We start from the raw sequence: 23,105 nt of genomic DNA, 5'->3' as shown, positions 1-23,105 counted from the left end.
TTTCACTCCAGATGCCTTAGAGCCAACTCCCAAAAGCATTTGCTCATCTAAACCCATTCTGGTTTTCTTTGTGTGGGGGTTTCTTAGATTGCAGTTTTATTGGGCAAGGACAATGTGATCACAGTATTAGTTGGAATGTGTACAACCCATTGCAATAGGTGTGTTTTGATTAAAGCTCTGCTTATCCATGTAGAATAGTGTATATTAATTGTTTCCAAATGAACACACCCAACAATTGGGCAGGGTCTGAAGCTCTGGCTCTCAAGCAGCTCTGGTTTGCATGTGGCATGTTTTGAAGAATGAGGATGGATGGCTGGATGAATGAATGAAATATCATCCCAGGGCTTGTCTACATCAGAAAGTTGCAGCGCTGGTGAGGGAGTTACAGCGCTGCAACTTTGAAGGTGTACACATCTGCAGGGCATCACCAGCGCTGCAACTCCCTGTTTGCAGCGCTGGCCGTACTCCCGTTTTGTCTCGGGTGTAGAGGATCCAGCGCTGGTGATCCAGCGCTGGTAATCCAATGTAGACACTTACCAGCGCTTTTCTTGACCTCCGTGGAAGGAGGAAGCCTCTGGTAATAAAGCTGGTCTCCTTTCCCGGTTTGCTCTCTCGTTCCCGGAACCCCGAGCAAGCAGGTCTCCTTCCCTGCGGTTTGCAGGGTGGTTCGGGGAACGCGAGAGCAAACCGCGGCGAAGCTGGTCTCCTTTCCCGGTTTGCTCTCTCGTTCCCGGAACCCCGAGCAAGCAGGTCTCCTTCCCTGCGGTTTGCTGGGTGGCTCCGGGAACGCGAGAGCAAACCGCGGCGAAGTTGGTCTCCTTTCCCGGTTTGCTCTCTCGTTCCCGGAACCCCGAGCAAGCAGGTCTCCTTCCCTGCGGTTTGCTGGGTGGCTCTGGAAACGCGAGAGCAAACCGCGGCGAAGCTGGTCTCCTTTCCCGGTTTGCTCTCTCGTTCCCGGAACCCCGAGCAAGCAGGTCTCCTTCCCTGCGGTTTGCAGGGTGGTTCGGGGAACGCGAGAGCAAACCGCGGCGAAGCTGGTCTCCTTTCCCGGTTTGCTCTCGCGTTCCCGGAACCCCCCTTGAAGCCGCCCAACAGCGCTGCAGTGTGGCCACATCTAACACCACTTGCAGCGCTGGTTGCTGTAAGTGTGGCCACTCTGCAGCGCTGGCCCTATACAGCTGTACTAATACAGCTGTAACAACCAGCGCTGCAAAATTTTAGATGTAGACATGGCCCCAGAAATGTTGATTTGCAAAGCTGATGGCCAGTGTTCTTGAGGAGTTGAGAAAGAACTGGATGTGCTGGATGTTTACCAAAACATACCATCTGGATAATGCAGAGGAATGAATCTCAAACACAGATTTCTTTACCCTTTTCCTCCCGTTAGAGAACTACCCTAGGCAGCATAACACCAAAGGCTCCCTGAAGCTTTGGTATAGCCAACCTCAGTTGCAGTTTAAAGCTTTCTGGGTCCCATTAGCTGCTTACAAGTATGACTCTAAAACAATTGCCAACTGACCTTTGTGTAAGAGGAGAGATCCCACCTGAATTTATTTTATCTGAAACTCCAGTTATCCAAACATTTTTTATCTTCCCTCAGACATTCAGATAATGGACCTAACTTTTCATCACCCTGCACTTTGTGTAGTCACTTACACCAATGAAAACAGTACCAATCCTGATTTTACATGAGCTGAGGGGAGCAGCGAATTGGGCCCGATGAGTTTACCTGTAAATAATATCTGGCAACTCAGGTTGCTGGAATTATTGGCAGCTAAGAGTCATGAGCCCTCCTGCATCCACCTGCATCTACTGCAGCTTTTCTTTTAATTTCATAGTTCTGGAATATAATAAGAACCTATCACCCAAGTAGTTTAATATTGGACACACTAAATGTTTTACATCAACATATACAGGTATTATGGTGGTAAGTAGTGAATAAAAACCAGGGTAGATAAGTATGTGCTATGAATAAGCATATAGTACCTTTCAGCTGTGGTTCTTAAACCACAGTACAAACATTAACTAATTCTCACTTCTGGTCTCCCACACTGTGTGTGTGTGTGTGTGTGTATTATCCTCCTTTTATACATGAGGAAATCAAAGCTGTATCTATGGCAGAGCCAGGAGAGAACATGAGTATCCTTACTGCTAGCTCCCTGCTCTGACCAAACACTCTAGACACACCCCTTCCTTAAAACACATTTTACACATGTACATTTTGCCTTCTTGTTTCCACAAACTGGACATATGATTTTTAAAACTGGCTCAGCCTGGATTGCTACTATGGGGCCCAATTCTGCAACTTTTACTCACTTGGATAATTCCACCAACTTCATTGGAACTACTCATCAGAGAAAGGCTTGCAGGATCAGGGCTTGAAAGAAAGAACTTGATCTCGTAGTCAAGAATGAACTATAATCAAGCGGATTAGGGATATGTTGCACAGGAAGCAGATTCACTCAGCCAGTAAAATGACTGCCTTGTTACAGGTCTTCTTGCTACTTCAGGTTCCAAAGTGCAGTATATTTGGGACTCTGTTCAGAAAACTCATTTATTTTAATGGAATGAGTAGTATAAGCAGATCACTGTTTTTATATTGAATTGCAATCTGGATTTAAAAAATGGAAAGCAAATTTGATGTCCAAACTACTGTGGATTTAATAATTCCCATATACCGCTGCAGTCTGTAAGGGTGCACGAGCCAATAGTTGGCCCTCCAAGTTGCTGAGCTAGTGAATTTCCAAAAAAGCAGGTGAGTGCAAAGTATAGAAGAAAAGTACTGGAGTTTATCTTTGAGTTGCTAAAACTTATCAAAGGCAGGATAAACTGATAAAGAGCAGGCATAGCCCTTTAGATAGTAAATGCTACGAATATTAACATTTGCTATGAAATAATCACTGCAGCATGATCATTGTTAATTTCTGTCACAGATTACTGCTCACTGATGCTCAATGTCATAAGCGCAAACTAGGTTTCCATGAACCATACAGTTTCTATTTAAAAGAGTAAAATGCAGAACATTTCACTGCAGTGATAGCATCTCTGGGTCAATTTAGTGATGAAGCAAATTTGCAATGGGAATGGTTGTGTGGAGGTGGTATAATTTTTCTAAACTGAATTGTCTTTCTGGAATTCTTTATCATAGGCATTTAGGTCTAGAGCCACTTTGCATCAGCTCCTTTCACCCCTCCCCATATCCCTCAAAATAATATGCATATGCATACCGCTCAGATGATGTTCCAAGAATTACCATGATCAGAAGGTGAGGCTTCTGAAAATAGCAGATAAGGACACATACCATTTGCCTTAAATGCAGTTGAAGTTGTGGACCATAATGTATTCAGTTTGAATGTTATTTGAGATTCTTGATGGACTTGTTATTTGAGCTTTAAAACAAATATCCTATTAGCACAGTCCTCTGGATCTCCCAGTATGTTTCCAGGCCCCTTGTTTGACTGCAAATTTAAACAACTTATGCCAAATGTACTATGGTGCAGCTGGCATGCCACCAAGCTGATACAGCTGATGGATATACCTCCACTGCTACCAAGTACATCCAGCATATCCAAAATGTACCTCTGGTACTGGGCACCTTTTGATCCACCAGATGTACTAGCCAGATGTCATGAATGCAACACAAGTGCTACAAAGCATAATGCATATATCTAGTGGAATGGATTTTTTAAGTTACCAGACATCTGGTGTGTGTAGTGGAAAGTATCTGCAGTGCTAACAACTATATAAGGCTGTGCCATTGAAATATACATCCCACTGTTACTGAATGGATCATGCACTTCCATTGCTACCAAACAGATGGCATGCATCCAAGAGAGTGACTATCCAGTGCTACCAGGAACCCAAGCTATATCCTCTGGCATGCCCCAGGGTGGAGCATGTCTAATGAAATGCACCTCCAGTGATAAGCATACTAGGTACTAGAGCTGTTTGTAAGATGTCTATGAAACTTTTTATTGAAATTGACAAATCTAAACGATTTTTTTGCAAAAATTTCATCTTTGTTTTTCAGCCAGCTCAGTTGGCTATAGCCTACCTATTTCCTGATATGCTGTGCTTCAACTGGACTTCCATAAACTACAACAAGTGGTGCAGAGGACTAGCACATGGGATGAAATTAATCCCTCATGTTATAAAATTGAAATAACAGTGAATTTGTCCCATGGTTGAACTGCAGGCCATGTACAGTGCTCCTTCTGCTCAGCAGTTAGTCAGAGTACATTCATGATAAACCCTGGTAAGAATGGGCATTTTGCCTTCTAAAACCAACTCCAAAATTCCCTAGCTCCCTCTGCAGGCTTGATCCCTCACATATCTTTCACTTTCATTTTGTAGTCATTATTTTACATTATGTTTTTCCATCCAAGAGAAAAAGAAAGATGGAAAGAAAAAAAAAGGTCCTTTCTTTATAAAGATCTCCACACACTGTATTTCTCTGCATTTATGTCTGATTTGTGCTACAGAACATTCATTTATATATGAATAAAGTACTAACAACAGGTCTGACTCACAAGCAATTCCTCTTGTGATGTTATCATCAGCAGTAGAACAGATGTTAATAACCAAGATGCAGTTTTATCCTAGTAAGCATCATTGGTCTACAACTACTGATCCTTGGGGCACCTTTGTCTAAATATTACTAAGAAGAAATTACAAATGAAGACACTTTATGCAGCTGAGCTAGAACAAGTGTCATCCATTGATGGCAATAATGCAACCATCTAGAGCTGAAAGTGCCTTAGGAGGCAGGATTTTGGAGTCTTGCAACCCCACGTAGGTGGGATAGGCTACCAGCTGTTATTACTTATACTGCACTAAAGGTGGCTCTGGTGCACTACAGGCAAAAATAAAAGACAGGGTCCCTGCCTTGAGGCACTTACTAGCTAAGCCTTCTGAGTAACTGACAGTGGATGTGGATGGGTTTGGGCAGGAAAATGGTAAACCAAAGGAGAGTGATAGTAACACTAATATTGAGTTATTTAGACTGTATGTATGGGCAAGGAGTGGGTCTTGTAAATTGCTATATAAATGAAAGATGCTATCTAAATATTTTATAATAGCAATGATTAATGCAGCCTTTTGGGGTGTGGGAGGGACAGGGAGTGAAAAGGAAAAGCTGGGAGTGCTACAAATTTCAAGTTTCACTTTTTTTTTACCCGGGGGACATTTTTCTTATCAGCTTGTGCATGGAGCTGAGAAAATATAGGCTGAATGTTGCATATTAAAAGAATCTATGCGGAATCTGAGTTCTAAGTGCATAATTCATCTTCTATTAAATCAGACTCAGGACGGGGGTTTCTGCTGCCTTTGGCTAAGATTGATAATAGAATTAAAGAGATGAATTCCCACTAGAGACTCACAGAGCTGCTGTTTAAAGTCTGAGATTTCATCTGTGCAAAACTGTATGCTCTAGTCCAGTGGTGGGCAACCTGCAGCCCACGGGCTGCATGCAACCCGTCAGGGTAATCTGCTGGCGGGCCTCCAGATAGTTTGTTTACATTTGCACAGCTGCCCGCAGCTCCCAGTGGCCACATTTCACCATTCCTGGCCAATGGGAGCTGCAGGAAGTGGCGCAGGACACAGGGACATGCTGGTCGCCACTTTCTGCAGCTCCCATTCGCCAGGAATGACAAATCGTGGATTACTCTGAGGTGGATTACCCTGCGGGGCCGCAGATTGCCCACCACTGCTCTAGTCTTAGTAAAATAAATCTCAGAAACCAGATTACTTGGCAAACTGAAACACAGCCTATGGAGACAGTGCAAGAATGATTTATTGAATAAATATATTTCAGTTGGGGTGGGAGGCTGCTATCATAGCTCTATAAACAAATAGGATGAAGTCAGTGTGTCTGCTTCTGTGTTTATGTGGTCCAAGCAATGTATTACTTTGTTTGCACTGATGTATCATTTCAAAAGCTTCTGAGAATTCAACGAAGATTGTTCATTATGCAGAGCGATGGGAATACTATAGACTATGTTAAAAATAACCTTTCTGTATCACATGGGATTTGCTGATTTGAGGAGAAATTACAGCAAAATGCAGTGGGCCAGATTCTGCTTTCACTTTCACAGCTATAAATCAGGAGTAACTCCATGTCCTTAAATGCACTGAGTCTGGTTTTACACTGATGTCACCAGATCAGAATTTGGCCTAGTGCTTTGGCTGTGTACATGCTGTGATGTCTCAAAAAGGTGATATCCTGCATCTGCTATTTACAGACTCCTCTGCTGTATCACAAAAACAAGAACAATGTTTTCCAGCAATGGGTTTTCTGCTTTTTAAAATCTGACACAATGCAGGTTACATTGAGATTTTGTAGTCTGATATTGGATGCCTTCAAGGAGGTAGATGAAACAGTAACTGTACAGCAGTGTAACTCTATAAACTTCACTAATTTACCCAGCATAAAGCTGAAGTAATGCAATGATGAATAAGGCCCATGGTCTTTAGCAGCACTCAAATTGGATTGTTTTAATTCTAGCGCACAGCTTCTACAGTGGAGTTCTGGGGTCACTAAGTGTCTAAAAGCTAATAAAAAGAAAAGGAGTCGGGGGTGGACACAGTTCTACCACACTAACCCTTCAGTAGTTGGTTAAGGTAATTCCAGTAGGTTGAGATAGTTCTCTCTAGTTATATATAGCTTTTTGCTTGCAAACTAGTGTCATGGGAACTTCAGAACTTTTAATGAGAAGTTGTTCTCACTCCATCCTGGTGCAGAGGTGTGTACTATGAAGCAAGTGAGAGAATCCATCCATCTGTTCTTGAAGTATCACAGAACAGATGATGAAACCAGTCAAATAATTCCGTGCACACCAAAAAATTAATCCCCAGTAGCTCATCTTAAATCCATGGTGACTTTTGGGTGTTTTTAGTTCGGTGTTGCTTGGTTTTAGTAAGTTAAAAGTGATTTCTGTCAGGTCTAGTTTGGTTAAGAAGGTTGAAGGTGGCTTAGGCTCCATTGGGCCTTGGGCATGTTGGTGTTACTTTTAGCTGGCAATGGATTTAGAGTGACTCAGGCTCTGGCTTAGTTTTGGCAGAGTTATAGATGGTTTTGTAGTACGTGAGCTGTGATATGCTGACTTCTTCCACAGGTTAAGGTGATCTAGTCTAGTTATTATGGCTGCTTGCTGCTGGTGATGGCCGGTGGCTTTGATTAGGCCATAGACTATGTTTCTGATTCAATTCAATATGTTTGTGATAATGACAAGAAGTTAAAGGTGTTTAGTAGCAGAGTCAGGAGATGGTGGCAGGTGCCTGGTTGTGGGATGTTCCAGAATCTTTGAATTATTCTGGCTTAATACAGGCAGCTTGTGGCTCGGGTGCTTCCAGCATTTGGCTGAAATTCCTGCCTTCCTTCAACCCCCTTCTGTTGTGCTACCTAAAGGTGTAGACCAGATCCACAGTTCATGTAAATTGATGTCGCTGTATGGATTTCTGTGGAGCTATGCTGATTTACTCCAGCTGAGGATCTGGCACATTGTCTACAGACTGATCTAACTTTTTCCACTGATAAGTTATTGTCTGTCTGGAGAGCATGATAGGCTTAGGTCATCAATTCCACAGAGATCCTAAAACAGCTCATACAGCATATTTTAGCTAAGTGAGGACTTGTAACTTCCAGAAGCAAAGTGATTTTTCAGTGACATAGAACTGAACTTTGATCAGTGGACCCATAACACTGCTCTACAGCCAAAATGCTTCTGAAATAAATGTAGTCCAACTTTACTAATTCTGGGTCACTGAGAACAAAAATGATGCCTAAAATTGTTGATTGGCTCTAGTTTTCAAGATATGCTATTGGGTCAGTATATACGACCCTTGACTTGGGAATGGCGGAGGATAAGTGAGTTATAAAGGGAAGGGATCTCAATTTAAACCAGAAATGACTAAAATACATCTTTGACTGGATCTATGAATAAATCTATGACTGGGTTTGGACAGTACTTGCTTTTTAGGCAAAACAATGAATGATGCAATCTGAAGCTGGACAGTGACAAGAGATGCTCCATTTAATGAATACAAGAGACAAGGCAAGAAGCGCCGAGTAGACACTGAATAGGACTAAACTATGTACATAATCGTTTTTTGCCTTTTGTTTCATAATAAATTTTATTTATATAACCCTTTTGCTTATTTTTAAAGTGTTACATAAACAAGACAGGTGAAATATTATCACATAAAGCAACCATGAACACATGAAAAGACCTAGGTTTACAATTTATAATTAAAACTCTACTGTCTACACAATATACATAGACATAAAATGTAAAAACTTAAATATCTTAGAAACAGAAGCCAATCAGTTGTTTTAATTGTCATATTTGAATTCAGCACATCAAAATACATAATAAATATCACATTTTATCTCTGAAGCAGACGACTTCTCAAAAATTGTAGACCAGTGTAATTACTGTTTTAATTTTAAGAGTTAATTCACCTTCAGACATGACAGTAGAAACATAGCTTGCAACAATAGAAATCCATGCAGAGATCCAGGGAAAGACCTGCTACTAAAACATAAATCTAATAACTTTATTTTGCTACCTGATGTGTGGATGATCCAGAGATTTATACAGTAGTTCATCCCCCGCTTGAACTCCGCAAACTAATCAATCATAACCATAGTAGGTCTTGTCAAAAACTCACTCTGACCTATATTAAAATAGAAATCTATTCTATGCAAAACCTGAGTGCATTTTTTTTTAAACAGACCAATACCTTTTGAAGGACTTATTTAAAAAACTCATCTTTTCTGGGTCTTGTTGGAGAGAAAATGCATCCTTGAGGGCCAATCTGTATGTAAAACAAGTCAGCTTTCTGTTTCCATTTATTTTCCCATCCAGTCATGCTGTCTAGCTCCCATTGAAATAAGCAGCAAAATTGTCCAGCCTCACTGGGAGTCGGGTTGGGCCCGTTAAGTACAGTACTGCAGACTATGCTGAAATCCTGGGATGGAGGCCTTTGTGATTTTCTGCAGGAAATCTGAACTCCAGTTACAGATAATCTGCAATAAAACTCTTTATGTTAACAGCTTGATCAGATATTCACAGTGGATGCCTATCTATAAAATGCGCCAAAGCAAACTCCCCAAGTTTGTAAGTGGTTGAAATCTGGATACAGAACCAAAACTAGCAGCTCAGGCTCATCTGTAACTTATTAGGGATCTTTTTGCAGTCTTGTTCCTTATTCATCAAAAGAAAATTTCACTGATTGCAGCCCATCTAGGAAATTATCCTGAGGGAATTTCATTCATCACAGTTTGCTTATATTTTATATAGGCTTTTGCTTAAATGATAAATTGTAATTCCTTGGGAAATCATTAGGTGGCACATGGCTACGTGTTGTCAGTGAAATCTTAGTGAGCTGCTTGTATGTTCTGTAATAAAGAAGCATTAGAGTTATACCATGGTCATCTGCCTTTACCTGGATAATCCATTTGATCAGACACTTGTTGAAATGCCGTCTGGTAAAGTAAGGAACAGGAAATCTGTCTCAGGAAGGTCTAGGCCAGGAGTCTCAAACTCAAATGACCACGAGGGCCACATGAAGACTAGTACATTGGCCCGAGGGCTGCATTATTGACACCCCCCCACCGCCCTCATTCCACCCCTTCCATGAGGCCCCTGCCCTGCATCTTCCCCACCGCTTCCCTGCCCCCATTCCAACCCCTTCCCTGAAATCCCCACCTCAACTCCGCCCCCTCCCTGCCCCCAGGAAGGGGGTTGAGGTGCAGGAAGGATGCGGTGTGCAGCAGGGGGCTCAGGGCAGGGGGTCAGGGTGCAGCAGGGGGCTCAGGGCAGTGGTTTGGGGTGCAGAAGGGGTGGGGCAGGGGGTCAGGGTGCAAGGTGCAACAAGGGGCTCAGGGCAGGGGGTCAGGGTGTGGCAGGGGGCTCAGGGCAGTGGTTTGGGGTACAGAAGGGGTGGGGCAGGGGGTCGGGGTGCAAGGTGCGACAAGGGGCTCAGGGCAGGGGGTTCAAATGCAAGAGTGGCTCCGGGGGTGGGCTCTGGCCCAGCGCACACCAGGGGCAGGGCAGGCTCCCTGCCTGTCTGCCCTCCCCCCGTGCCACTCCACTCCAGGAAGCGGCTGGAACGTGGGGGAGGAGAGGCTCAGGAGTGTGTGTTGCTGTTGCTTCAGGCCCCATCCCAGCATCTCCCATTGGCCGGGAACGGGGAACCGCGGCCAATGGGAGCTTCTGCGGGCAGTGCCTGAAGCAACAGCAACACACACCCCTGCGCCTCTCCTCCCCCATGTTTTTTCCGTTTCCCGAAGCAGCGCGGGGCAGGGCAGGCAGGCAGGCAGGGAGTCTGCCCTGCCCCTGGTGCGCACTGGGCCAGAGCCACTCTAGCTAAAGGCTGGGAGAGGGCGGGGGAAGGCCGCGAGGAGCTCACAGGTCGCAGAGAATAACCTTGCGGGCTGCATGCGGCCCATGGCACGTGTGTTTGAGACCCCTGGTCTAGGGCTTCATTAGCTTTTAGTGCTGCAGGTTGCTATCCAAGGCTGTTGAACCATCATGGAGCAGGGCTTGCGTACAGTGATTAAGGCTACTTCTTTGACATAGCAACATATACAAAAGTAATAGTTTGATAAGAATGAAAAGTGTTGGCACATTATTTTTGATATTGTTTCTTTTCCATTAGAAAAGTGATATGAAGAGATTACAGGTAGTTTAAAAGCAAATAAAGACAGCAAACATCAAAATCTATATAGAATATATAAATGTTATCAAACACTTCCTAGTATGTCTTGTTTTGACAAAGCATGTTTCACATTCCTAAGTATAGCTTAAAACCATTTAGAAACTGAAGGAACTTTCCCATATTTCACTATATTGGGCATGTCTTGAGCCAAATATGTAAAAACTCATGGAACCTTGCTCTGTAAAGGTCAGGCTGGGTGACAAACTCCAGAAATTTTCATTTTGGATTTTTCAAATATATTTATTTATTTTAAAGGTTCTTGGTTTTGTCATGACAGTGACACATGCAGTGTTAGTAATGGGTGACCATTTCATCTGGGTAAATGCTATTCTGTTTCAAATATCCCAATTAGTGCTGGATGTAGACTATCTAACGCACCTATTTCCTTAATATCTAAACCCCAGTTCTGAAGCAAAGCAGAATTCTTATCATGTGTTTATATGTCCATCATCATTACCCAGCATTATAGATGTGCAGAGGATGGAAGTTCTGTTTTGCAAAGGAATTTGAGATTTCGAAATTATTCTTCTTTCCAAATCAGAATGAAAACAGAAAATTTCAAAATTCTCTGAAGGAAAAACTGTGGGGAAAAAAATCATTTTGGGTCAATCGAAAGATTTAGTTTCAACAATTGAAGCATTTCATTTTGATTCAGCTTTGTTTTTTATTATAATATTGATATAAAATTTTAAAACAGCCATTTCAAAATAAAATAATGAAACATTCAATTATGAAAAAGAGAAAATAGGATGTTTCCACATTGCTGGAACTTTTTTTTACCAAGTTTTCTTTCAAAACACAATTCCTGTGAAATTTAGCATGTTCGATTTTCAACTGAACTGCATAATCCAATGGAATATGGTTCTGTTGAAATGTTTCTGGACAACTCTACCCAGAATACCTTTTTAACTCAACTCCTTCATGGGAGGCCTGGTAACTGAGTTCTGAGAACAAACATAGAGGGAGTTTTGGTTACATTGAATTCTTTCTGGGTCTGATCTGATGCCCAGAGACAGCACCGGCTTTAGGAAGTGTGGGGCCCAATTTGAACAGTTTCGACGGGGCCCCAGCAGGGATGACTTTAAAAAAACAAAAAAAACCACACATGTAAAAAAACACATGGGGCTTGTACTCACCAGGCGGTGTTCTGAGTCATCGGTGGCACTTCGGCGGCGAGTCCTTCACTCACTCCAGGTCTTCGGCAGCACTGAAGGACCCACCGCCAAAGTGCCTCCGAAGACCCAGAGCGAGCGAAGGACCCACCGCCAAAGTGCCTCCGAAGACCCAGAGTGAGCGAAGGACCCGCTGTCAAAGTGCCTCCGAAGAACTGAAGTGCTGCCAGGTGAGTAAAAATTAAAAAGGCACCTCTAGCCAAGGAATTGGGGGAATAGGCCTAAAGCCAGCCCTGCCCAGAGAAGTCAGTGGAAAACCTCTCATTGACTTTGTTTGCCTTTGGTCAGGTCCTTCCTGCATGCTTTGAACAATCTTTCCAGCCACAGGATGTTCCTCTGAAATGCAAAGGGAGAGAGAACTAAAGCAAAAGTTTCCACTTTCTCTGTAGCATGTCTCTGAACCTCAGAGTCACTGCTTTGATTTTTGCACCCAAACTTGCTTTATTGCAGTCTCCTCAGTGTGTGGGCTCGTAAATGCTTGAACCTGTGTCTGCTTTCCACCCACCCAGCCTAACAAATACCTTCTGTTCCAGTAAGGGTACATCTGAGGATATCTGCTACGTCTCTTTTTGTTCAAGCTCAGTGGGTATCTGATGAGATAATTCACACATTACATAAGAGATACTTTATATTCAGAGAAAGTCCAACCATGGACCAAACTCATCCTGAAAACCAACATGCAGTCCTCTAATCCTCTTACTCAATGTGGAAATTAGAGGAATTTGAGAAAGAATGGCATGGTTTAGAGCAAGATCTGTCAGGAGAAGAGGAAAGAGAATAGAAAAGATCTCCAGTATGACATGCCTAAGCATCAGCATTAAGAGTCTTAACCTAATGAGTTTCCAATATTGAACATTGCACAGGCACCATTTGATTATACCCTGACAGCAGCTGTTGCTATTCTTGTTACTAACCCAAACCACTTTCAGTTCATTCTATCTAATCATATAAATAGTAACAGATTACATTTATATATGACCTTTGATCTCAGTCTAACGGGCCATGATCAATTTGTATTTCAGAGCAGAGGGCCAATACTGGCCATATGCCCTATTTAAACTCAAAATTAATGGCCAAATCTTCATTGCAGTTCTTAACAAGGTTGTTGGGTTGGGCAGACACACAGGAGGGAGAAATCCAGTTGCAGAGACACTCCATGAAGCCAGCTTACAGACCAATGGCTTAAGCAGCCCTCTGCTTCCCTTATGCACCCCCACTATGAAGGACTGGAAAATGGGTGCAGGGGCAGAGCTGTTGGCTCCTCCCACAGCCAGCTCCTCCTACAGCCAGCTCCAGCCATGCCCACTTGTACACTGCTGCTCAGGAAGCCCCTTGAGAAAGTGTACCACATTGTGGCTGTGTCCAAATCCTCCACTCTTCATGTAGCAGAACCACACAGGAGCTGATGATCCTCCAAGGCCGTGGAAACCGAGGCAGGATCTGAAGCAGTGCATGGCACTTCATGAAGGCTCATTGTGCTGGACTGAATTTCTCTCCTTTTGGGGCAACTCCTGAATGAGTCAAAACTTGACCCTGCTCAGTATTTTGATACCCCAAATTATATCTCATGTGTTCATGACCTTCACTGATAGACTTGGAACTCTCCCAGGGTTTTCCTGTCTGTTAGTGCATGCTCCTTCTCGAAACTCAGGAAAGAATCTAATGTAGCACTATAGATTAATTCTCCCTGCTGTTGCTGAACGTCCACGGCAGTATCACACAGTGCAGCTGTTATTAAGCTTTCTCTGAGCCACATTCTCAAACAGCATGGAAAGCTTCCTCCCTCCCCCCCCCCCCGCCCAGATGAACAGGTTATCCCAGGAGGCTGTTCTAGCCCCAACCTTGTTCAATCTATACATCAGTGACCTGCCATCAACCCAGTCATGGAAGTTCATCTATGCAAACGACATCTGCTGTGGGCTACAGACTCTGACTTTCTCTGAGCTGGAGAAGACCCAATTTATTGAGGCGCGACCCTTGACCGAACACGGACATATAAAAGCCACGTGAGCAAGATAACAGTGAAGATCAAGACATGCAACAACCTTCCCAGCAAACATGCAGGTTCTTCTTGGGGAGTGGATGCTCCAACCCTAATGATCTCAGCCCTTGCCATCTTATACTCAATACTGGAGTACTGTGCACCAGTATTGAGTCGGTTGGCTTACATCAAACTTGTTAAGGTGCAGCTCAACTCAACAATGCATATCATCACAGGAACTCTCTGACTGACTCATTTTCCATGGCTTCCAGTTCTGAGCCACATTGCTTCCCCTTCCATCAGGAGGGAGATTGCAGATGGCAAGCTGCTTGGGAAGGTACATGACAACCCAAGCTTGCCCATATTCAGTGACCTTTTTAGCCCACCAACTACATGTCTTTCATCATGACATCCACTGTGGTTGAGGCTGCCATGCCAGCACGTGACAGTGGAGTCCCTGTTGTTAACATCAACCACCAATCAGCTTCTTGTCATAGATCCTACTGCTCGCTCGCCAGGTGAGATTTGTCCTGTTATATCTCACATAGTTTGAGATGCAGGTTTTCACCCTGCAATCCACAGACCATTGTGGTATATGAAGAAATCTAGGGAAAAGTGTCTAGTTCTGATCCACTGCTATATCACTTGGTAATGTGTGATGCCAGGCCTTTGAAAGAACTAAAACAATTGCAATGAACTGGCTCTATTGTCCTCTGCTGGGCAAAATGTATACATCAAACCTACTCAGGAGCTTAACCACATTGCCTTTTCTGGCTTAAACTAATCAAGCTGCTCACTGGAGAGAGCCACAGTGGGTGGAGCTGAATGTGATAGGTCCTATTCCCACTGCTCCCTTTATGTGGTTGTAACAATGGCTTGTGACGGTTAGGTAGATACTTACATTATCTGTGGATTCCCATCTGCCTTGTGCATTTTGATTGCTCTGTTACCCAGTACTTTTCCTGTAACAGAAGCGGCTACTCTCTTATGCCCAGAGGTTCTGAAATAAAGCAGGCAGGAGAAGCAGCCCAAGGAATGCTGAATTTGCCACGGCCATCTCAAGAGACGACATAACTCTTCCCCCACTGTTGAAATGTATTCAGATAGTTCAAATAACTGCGTCCCATCTGTCTATATCTCTAATCTGTCTCTCACTTAATTTATTAGTTGTCAGCACACCGAGAAATAGTAGTGAAGGTCATCTCTACTCAGCCGGCTCTGATTGGACACATTTGTCTTTCTGATGACAGCTTGTCAAATGTCAAGCATTCTCTTGATTGAACACAAGTCGGTTTTGACAATCAGCTTTTGAGAACAGAATAAAAATCAATTGAGGTACCTTCCCATTTACATTTTCTGTGAAACAGCAAGGGGCCAAGCAGATGAAGATAAGAAAGTTTTTTTTTCTCTGCCTCTTTTTCTGTAATGATCCAATTATTATGCGCACATGGGGACCCGTCAGAACAGCATAGCTATGAAATTCATCAGAGCATTTGATTTGGAAAAAAAAAATCCACCAGACTCCAGAGCCTATTTCTCCAGATCATTGTGTGATTTTTAGTTAAACTATAACACAAACCAGGAGCTAATTTAAGGTGTCAGATTGTTCCATGCTCTTATTTGGCACATATGTTTCTGCTGAAAATAGATTCTTAGAAACTTAGGGAAAAAAACAAGAAAACTCTCAGCACAGTCTTGACCTTGCATCTCTTGTTAATTCCACTGAATTTGAGCAGCACTGTTCAGACATGTACATCCAGGTGTCCCAAATGCAACTCAAATGAAACCCAATACCTTCCCTTACAAAAAAGCAAAACATACACACAATACAAACCACTGTGGAGTTTTTGTAGGTCAATTGGCTTGTGGAAATTATTCCAAATATAAGGTCTGATAGGGCAAGATGCTGAGTACCGGCTGGGAGGACCTGAGAACTGGCCAAATTCTAGCTTGGATAATTTGATTTCCTTTTATTCAACCTGCAGTTTCAATTAGATACAGGGGTTCTCAAACTTCATTGCACCGTGACCCCATTCTGACAACAAAAATTACTACACAACCCCAGGGGGGGAGGAGGGGACCTAAGCCTGAGTCCGCCTGAGCCCCGCTGCCCCAGGAGGAGCTGGGGGGGAAACCAAAGCCTGAGCCCCACCATCCTGGGTGGGAGGGGAGGCAAAAGCTGAAGCCCAAAGGCTTGAGTCCCAGGCAGAAGGCTTGTAACCTGAGCCCCGTCACGCAGGGCTGAAGCTCTTGGCCGTCAGCTTCAGCCCTGGGAAGTGGGGCTAGGGCTTAGTCTTTGGCCCCAGGTGGTGGGGTTTGGGCTTTGGTTTCAGTCCCGGGACCCAGCAAATCTAAGCCAGCCTTGGCAACCCCATTAAAATGGGGTCCTGACCCACTTAGGGGTCCTGACGCACAGTTTGAGAACTGCTGAGGTAGGACATTCTCTTTCACTTCCTGTCTTAAATTGTAGTGTAGTGTGGTGACCGCTGTCTGATAGAGCACAACTATAAACCTCAGTGGTGGCTGCATTTTGGGTTGGGTAGGGATTTCTGTCTATGGCATTTATGAATTGCTTTAGTGGACGTCAGGATCAAAGGTGCTATATAAATATTTATTATTGTTACGTGAATTTAGTTTGAAATTATATATTTAAAGACAGCATTTCCTTTTGGTGTTTACTGAATGCATGAATGTCCCAGATCTTTTCTGCTATTGGCTTGCCTTGTCAATAGGTTCATGACTACACAGTTCAATGATTGTTGCTTTTACCTCAGTATAACCCCTCCTTGGGTGAGACAAAGATTGCTACGTAGAATTAGCTTTTCCGATGATATCTTTGATTCTTCTCTTCCCTTTGAGAACCGTTCTCTCTACAAACTTGTATAAACACATTAGTTCATCTGTATTGAACTGTTCAGATTGCTCCTTGCCTGAATTATCTAGTGAGCTGAGGCTGTGATGCTCATGCAGCTCTGCACTTTAATTATTGCTCATGTTTCTTGCTGACCCAGATACAGTTCTTGGTGGGTGACAGGCAATGCAAAAGCTACAGCACATCTTGGCTGCGATCAAAAAATAAACTGACATTTTCTAAAACACAGGCTTCCTTCTCTGCATGTCTCCTGGGATTTCAGATGTATTTTCCTCTATTTAAAAAAATGCCATTCTTAATGTATCATAAATTCTCCTTTAAAATGAATGTATCCACTATAGCTCACTGGTGATTTTGCTGATATAGTACAAATAGTTTGCAAATGAATCCAATAAATATAAAAATGCTATCAGATACAAGAATTGTTTAGGCAGGACATTGGTTAGTCTCAGTCCTGTTCTTAGTGGATAAATATTGACAGTGCAAAATTCACCCTCACCATTGGCATGTTCTAATAGAGAGGTCATGGACTGAATGGGCCATGGAAACTGAATTCATTTTCCAGCCCAAGAACAATTTCTGCCAGGTTAGAGTTGAGGCACATTGGCAGAGCAGAATGGGGAAGCTTCCATGGCAGTTATCCATGTTGATCTGCTCTGTGGATAGATAGAGATCTTAGATCCCTCGGGTTGTCGATGTAAGCAAAGTCAGGATGAGCTCTACCCTGACATCTGGTGGTGAATTATGGGAAGTGTGGAAATAATTTCAGGAAGTGTGAAATCTCAGGTATTTGCATGGGCACGCCTAGCATAGCCCAAGGCAGCCTGAGATTGGTTATTTTGACAGCTCTGGGATCCCCAATTTCTTTGTTAATGGGGCAGGATAAATAAAGTGTTGCCACCTAATTATGTGAATGAGGAGCTACAAGACTGCTTTATGACAGAGATGCTAGACAAGGGACATGGGTTCCAAAACCCAGTGAATTGAGAGAGGTTGGGGACTGGTGTGTGTACCTGATGGTATGGGCCCCTTTTGAGGGCCGGGAACACCAATTGCACATCTTTCTCTCTCCACTGTAAAAGAGTAGAGCTAATTTTAATTCCATTAGGAGTCCATCTAGAGACTGCTGAGCTGAATTCATGTTGGGCCAATAGTGCACCAGCACCAGGGCTCCCCTACTAAGAGCTGAAAGCACTGAAAGAGCTGAGCTGAGATCACTGAGTGCTGTGTTAACTAGTGGGGGAGCCTGAAGACCTATTGTTAAGCGGCTGGCAGAGCGGAGCAGTTTGCAGCATGTTGGAGCAGCCCATGGAACAGTGAGCAGAGTGAAGCGGTTTGCAGGGACGGCTGGAGGAGCGGCACAGCTGGTGGAGTGGAGTCGAGCTGATCGTGGTGAAGGCTGCAGCAGAACTCCACGGAGAGGCGGAGCAGTTGGCCCTGGCCCACGTAAGGTGCCCCTTAACACCTTGTGTGGACTCCTCTCCCCCATTTCCACCCAGGCTGGGGGGTAAAACTCTGCAGATAAACTTTTGAATTCTGCGGTGACACTGACCAGAGACTTTCGGGTTGTTGGACTTTGGGGTGATTGGGCTTAAGACCCTAAGGGGGAAAGGACATTGCCAAAAGTACTTGGAGGTGGGTTTTCGCTTATGGTTTGTGTTATAATCCTGTTTGTGGTGTTTCTCCAATGGGATGACACATTGTTTCCTTCCTTTATTAAAAGGATTTTGCTACACTCAGACTCCGTGCTTGCAAGAGGGGAAGTATTGCCTCCTAGAGGCGCTCAGGGGGGTGTAGTATGTAAGTGTCCCAGGTCACTGGGTGGGGGCTCGAGCCGGTTATGCATTGTGTTATTGAAACGGAACCCCTGGATACTGAACCCGGCCCTTGTTGCTGCCAACTCAGAGGGGCAGAAGGGTTACATCAATATGGCATGTTTCCCTCATTTCTGTTCACACACACAAGCAGAAATTTTGTCCTTGCGTTGCTGTTTCTTTGTCCTTGACTTGATCTGATATTAAGAAAGGGAAATATCCATTCCATCTATCTAGGGCTGGATTCACTAGTATGCTCTGGCTATTTGTGCTGCTCTAGCAACACAAAGCAGCCATAAAGCTGGCTTAACAGACCAGTTATATCAAGTTTATGGCTGCTTTGCATCGTTGAAGTGGTACATAGCATCCACAGTGTTACCGGGAATCTGGCACTTAGTATTTATATTGTACCATCACTGTCATATCTGAGTGCCTAATTTAGGCAGCTATCAGAAAAAACCTCTTAGCAGAGAGATTAGGCTGTGATAGTCTTGTAAGGGCAGTGGTAAAAAAACCCTCACTCAGGACGTTTCAAATTAGACTGAACAAAGTACTAGCAAAGGTACCATAGGGAACAATCCTGCACTGGTAGAGAAATGACTTATCTAATGGCCTCTTTCATTTCTAACTTATGATTTTGGTGTCTGTGTGAGGTCTAGTTAGGCAGCACCCACTGTCTAAAAGAGTCTTATGCTAGAGCTCTAATAAGAACTATGGTGAGTACTTGCACAGCACTTTGCATTTTCCAAGCCATTGCAGAGAAGTTAGTGCTGGGTGAATAATTAGTAATGAATAACTTACTTGATGAATGGCATCTCCTTTTCAGGTTACAAGTTAGTCTCTGAGCAGATTATGGTTTTCTTGAATTTATCACTATTCTACAAATACTGTAAAATGAATGATTCTTGGATCTGTACCTAGTTTGTGATCAGTTCACTAGAGTATTCAAAATTCAAACTACTCTGACTTGTTACATGCAGTAGGTCACATGGAATTATTTCTCTTCCTGTTGGTTGAAAGTAACTCTTTCAGGCCACAGGTCAGGACTTTAAGGATGTGCTTAAGGGCTGTATTGAAGAGGGAAGTTTCCCAGACTTGGGGCCACAGTGAGGTTTCTGATGCAATTGCAAATACTCATGTTTAGGAAGCTGAAACATTTTCTGTAGTTATTCTGTAGTATTCACTGATTCCATAAACATTCTTGCCAGTAAACATGTACTTTAGAATAATCTCAGAAAGCAAAAGGGGCATGAACATGGCTGGAGCCAGTTTTCTTAAAGATTTATGTTTTTTAAATTCACTGAAGCTTTTGTATTCACCCAGCTTTGTTAACAAATCTTCATAGCGCACTTGGAGATAAATTAGTGAGTATTATTATCCCAAACTTATTATGGGAAACTGAGACATGAACAAATTCTGGCCTGGGCTTTGTGGGTACAGCATTAGGACTGGCTTTTGCCACAGAGAGATTAAGTCAGACCTGCACAACATGCGGCCTGGGGGCCGCATGCGGCCCGCATGGCCCCACTGTGCGGCCCGCGGGGGGTGAATAGGTGGGCTCACTGTGCGGCCCGTGGGGGGTGATTAGAGGGGCTGAAGAGGAGGGCAGGCGGGCAGTGGCAGGGGCTGAGGAGGCGAGTGGGCAGGCAGTGGGGGGGGCAGGTGAGCTGGTGGGGGAGAGGGGCTGAGGAGGGGAGCAGGCGGGTGGGCGGGCAGTGGGGGGGGAGGAGGAGGCGAGCTACGAGTCGGTGGCTGACCTGTTCTACTGATCTGGTCTCACTCCCATCCCCTCTCCAAGGGTTGCAGCTGTCTGGAGGTGCCTGCCTTCCTCAGTCACACCTCAGTCATTCAACAGGGCAATTGATTACAAAGTGGGGGGAAGATCTTATTTTACTTCTAGCAAAAAGACATTTTTCTTTTACCTTAATTATATTACCTTAGGGGCCCACTATAACATATTACCAAGGTTCAAAGTTTTGGTGGGGGCAGTACTGGGGAAGGAGGGTTTGTTTCCATGGGGCAGGCGGTGCTGGGGGTGAGGGACTATTTCAGGGGGGCTGGGCTTGGCTACGCTGTGGGAGTGTTGTGCACTGGGGGCGGGGGCGGCAGGTCTGGTGGGGTTTGGCCCTCAGCTATTTTCTTTGGAGTAATATGGCCCTCGCCCCTTTACGAGTTGTGCAAGCCTGGGTTAAGTGATTCTCCATAGCCACACAGTCATATAAGCAGAATGGATGTTCCTGTAATCCAGTCTTGTGCTCACTCCACTATACCATACTGCCTCTGTTTTTCATCTTTGGGGATAAGCCTTCTCTGAAAAGATGTCATTACAACCATCCTATACCTTCTGCTGACCTAAATACCCTGTAGTTTCAGCAGGAGATGCTATTCTTCATCTTCTCTCCTCCAGGAAAAATCCTGTCTTAAATTGCTGGGTAGGATAGCTTCTACATGGTGGCTGCATTGCATTGGTGGGTGAAGTAATTCCTCTATATACCATCTGCAAAAGTATTCTGAGGTCCTTTAAGACTGAAGTACAATAAAAAGACTGCAATTACCAAGGATGTCAAAGCCTTCCCATCCATCACCCAGGGGTTTTACAGTTCTTGGAAGCTATATGGCCCCTCAAACTGCTAGTCTTGGGTAGGCATGGAATTCCCTCTCCCCATGCACAACCCCCATGCATAACCCCATTGGCCTAAACTGGATTGGAGCTGCCTCCCCAAATATAGAGGGCAAACTATACCTATAGCATTAAGTAAGCTTTAACTAACTAACCTTTGCAACATTGCTGTGAGATATTATTCCCATTTTACACATGAGAAAACATAGACAATAAGGTTAAATTACTTTCCCAGTGTTACACAGGAAGTCTATATACTAATCACATTGCTTAGGTCACTGCTGGCAGGCCCTCAGATATCATGGTGTTGTGGGATAGAATAGCAGAGGCAATCTTAGAAGTCAGGCATTTGTAGCTTCCAGTCCCATGCTCAGGTCACAGCCCGGGGCTTTCTACATTACCTTTCTCTGTAAATACATACTTTTTCTTCAATGCGTATTTTATAGGCACCTTTCCAGGGCATGTGACTTATTTCCCCCCTTCTGCCCCTAGAAATTTTAACAAGGAATCTTATACTAAAGCACTCGGAAATTGAATATTTTTCAAAAGGACTTTGCCATTCTTCAGTGTTGTTATTCATCATCTTGTTGCTATTATTACTGTGCAGAGCTGTAGTTTCTGGCTAGAGGTATTTCAGCTGGTGAAACATTAAGCCCAATTGAAATGAACTTTTGTGAAACATGTAATGGGACTCACCATGACCCTAATTTAAGAAGTGGCACATTTACGTTATTACACAGCTAAGATGGGGAAACAATATGCATAGCCTCAGCAGGGGAAAAAAACTTAAAGTGGCCTCTTTCTGTCAGCAGTCTTGAGCTCCCAGTCTTAATTTCTTTCCTTTTCTTTCATCTCAAGAGAATGTCCTTTCTGATTTCCATTTGCTCTTGATCATTTCCAGGTGACAGGCCTGTCATGTTCTGCTTTCTCTCAGCTGCTGTGTGTTCAGTCTTTCCATAGGTGAAGCCAGCTCAGTGTTAATCTTCTCTTTTATTGTTAGTCAGTGACTCAGCATCCAGATTCCAAGGTGGTGGGCACTCCAGCTAGCTGGTTTATGATGGGAAATCAGAGAAGGTAGAGAAGGCAAATACCTTTTGAGTCATTTAGCCCATTTCCTCTCACATGCTTCAGCTGATGCATACTTGTTCTCTTACTCTGTGTGCTTTGTCCTATTTATTTTTAAATGGCCAGCCTCCTTAAGAGACTGTTCTACAGTCCAACAGATCTTACAGTTAAGATATATCCTAATATTAAACCCAAGTTTTCCTTTGCTTGTATTCACCTTTTATGCATTTTTATATGCCCTTGGAGTGCCCTAACTAATTCTTGTCATTCTTTGGCCTCTCAAGTACTCGGATAAGGTTATAATTTCCACTTTTTAATTATTGTTTAATATTTCCTCATGAATCAGGAATGAATCATGTGAGTTCTCTTCTCTGAATTATTTCCACTATACAAACATCTTGCTGGTACTGAGATAGTGAGAAGTGAGTGTAGTACAGCTGGTTTGCATCCACTAGGCCACAGGGACATGAATTGTCACCTTCCTGCTCCATGACGATGCCTTGGTGTATGCAGCCCAGAATCACACAACGCATTTTGGTATGTTTTTTCCTGTGTTGTATCGCGCTGCAAGCTCATAACTGGTTTTCCTGCTGCCTGTTTCTCCTAAGTTTTTCCAGCATTCCTGCTCTGCTTGTGTCTCCTACTCATTGACAATCCATATCTTAGTTTCTTTTTCTCCAGCTGTGGAGGTGCTATACAGAACAGGCTTAAACTTCCTGCAGAAACTATGCTATTGGTTCATTAGATTAGAGCCCATATTGCTCATGTGGCACCCAACTCTCATACCACTGTCATGGTTTGTGCTTTACACCAACAGTTTGTGATGATGTGAAGGTTGATCTTAGACACTAGTGGTGGAAGG

This window comes from Gopherus evgoodei, chromosome 9, assembly GCF_007399415.2.
Source record: "Gopherus evgoodei ecotype Sinaloan lineage chromosome 9, rGopEvg1_v1.p, whole genome shotgun sequence".
Taxonomy (NCBI): Eukaryota; Metazoa; Chordata; order Testudines; family Testudinidae; genus Gopherus; species Gopherus evgoodei.
Note: the sequence above shows the minus strand (reverse complement) of the source record.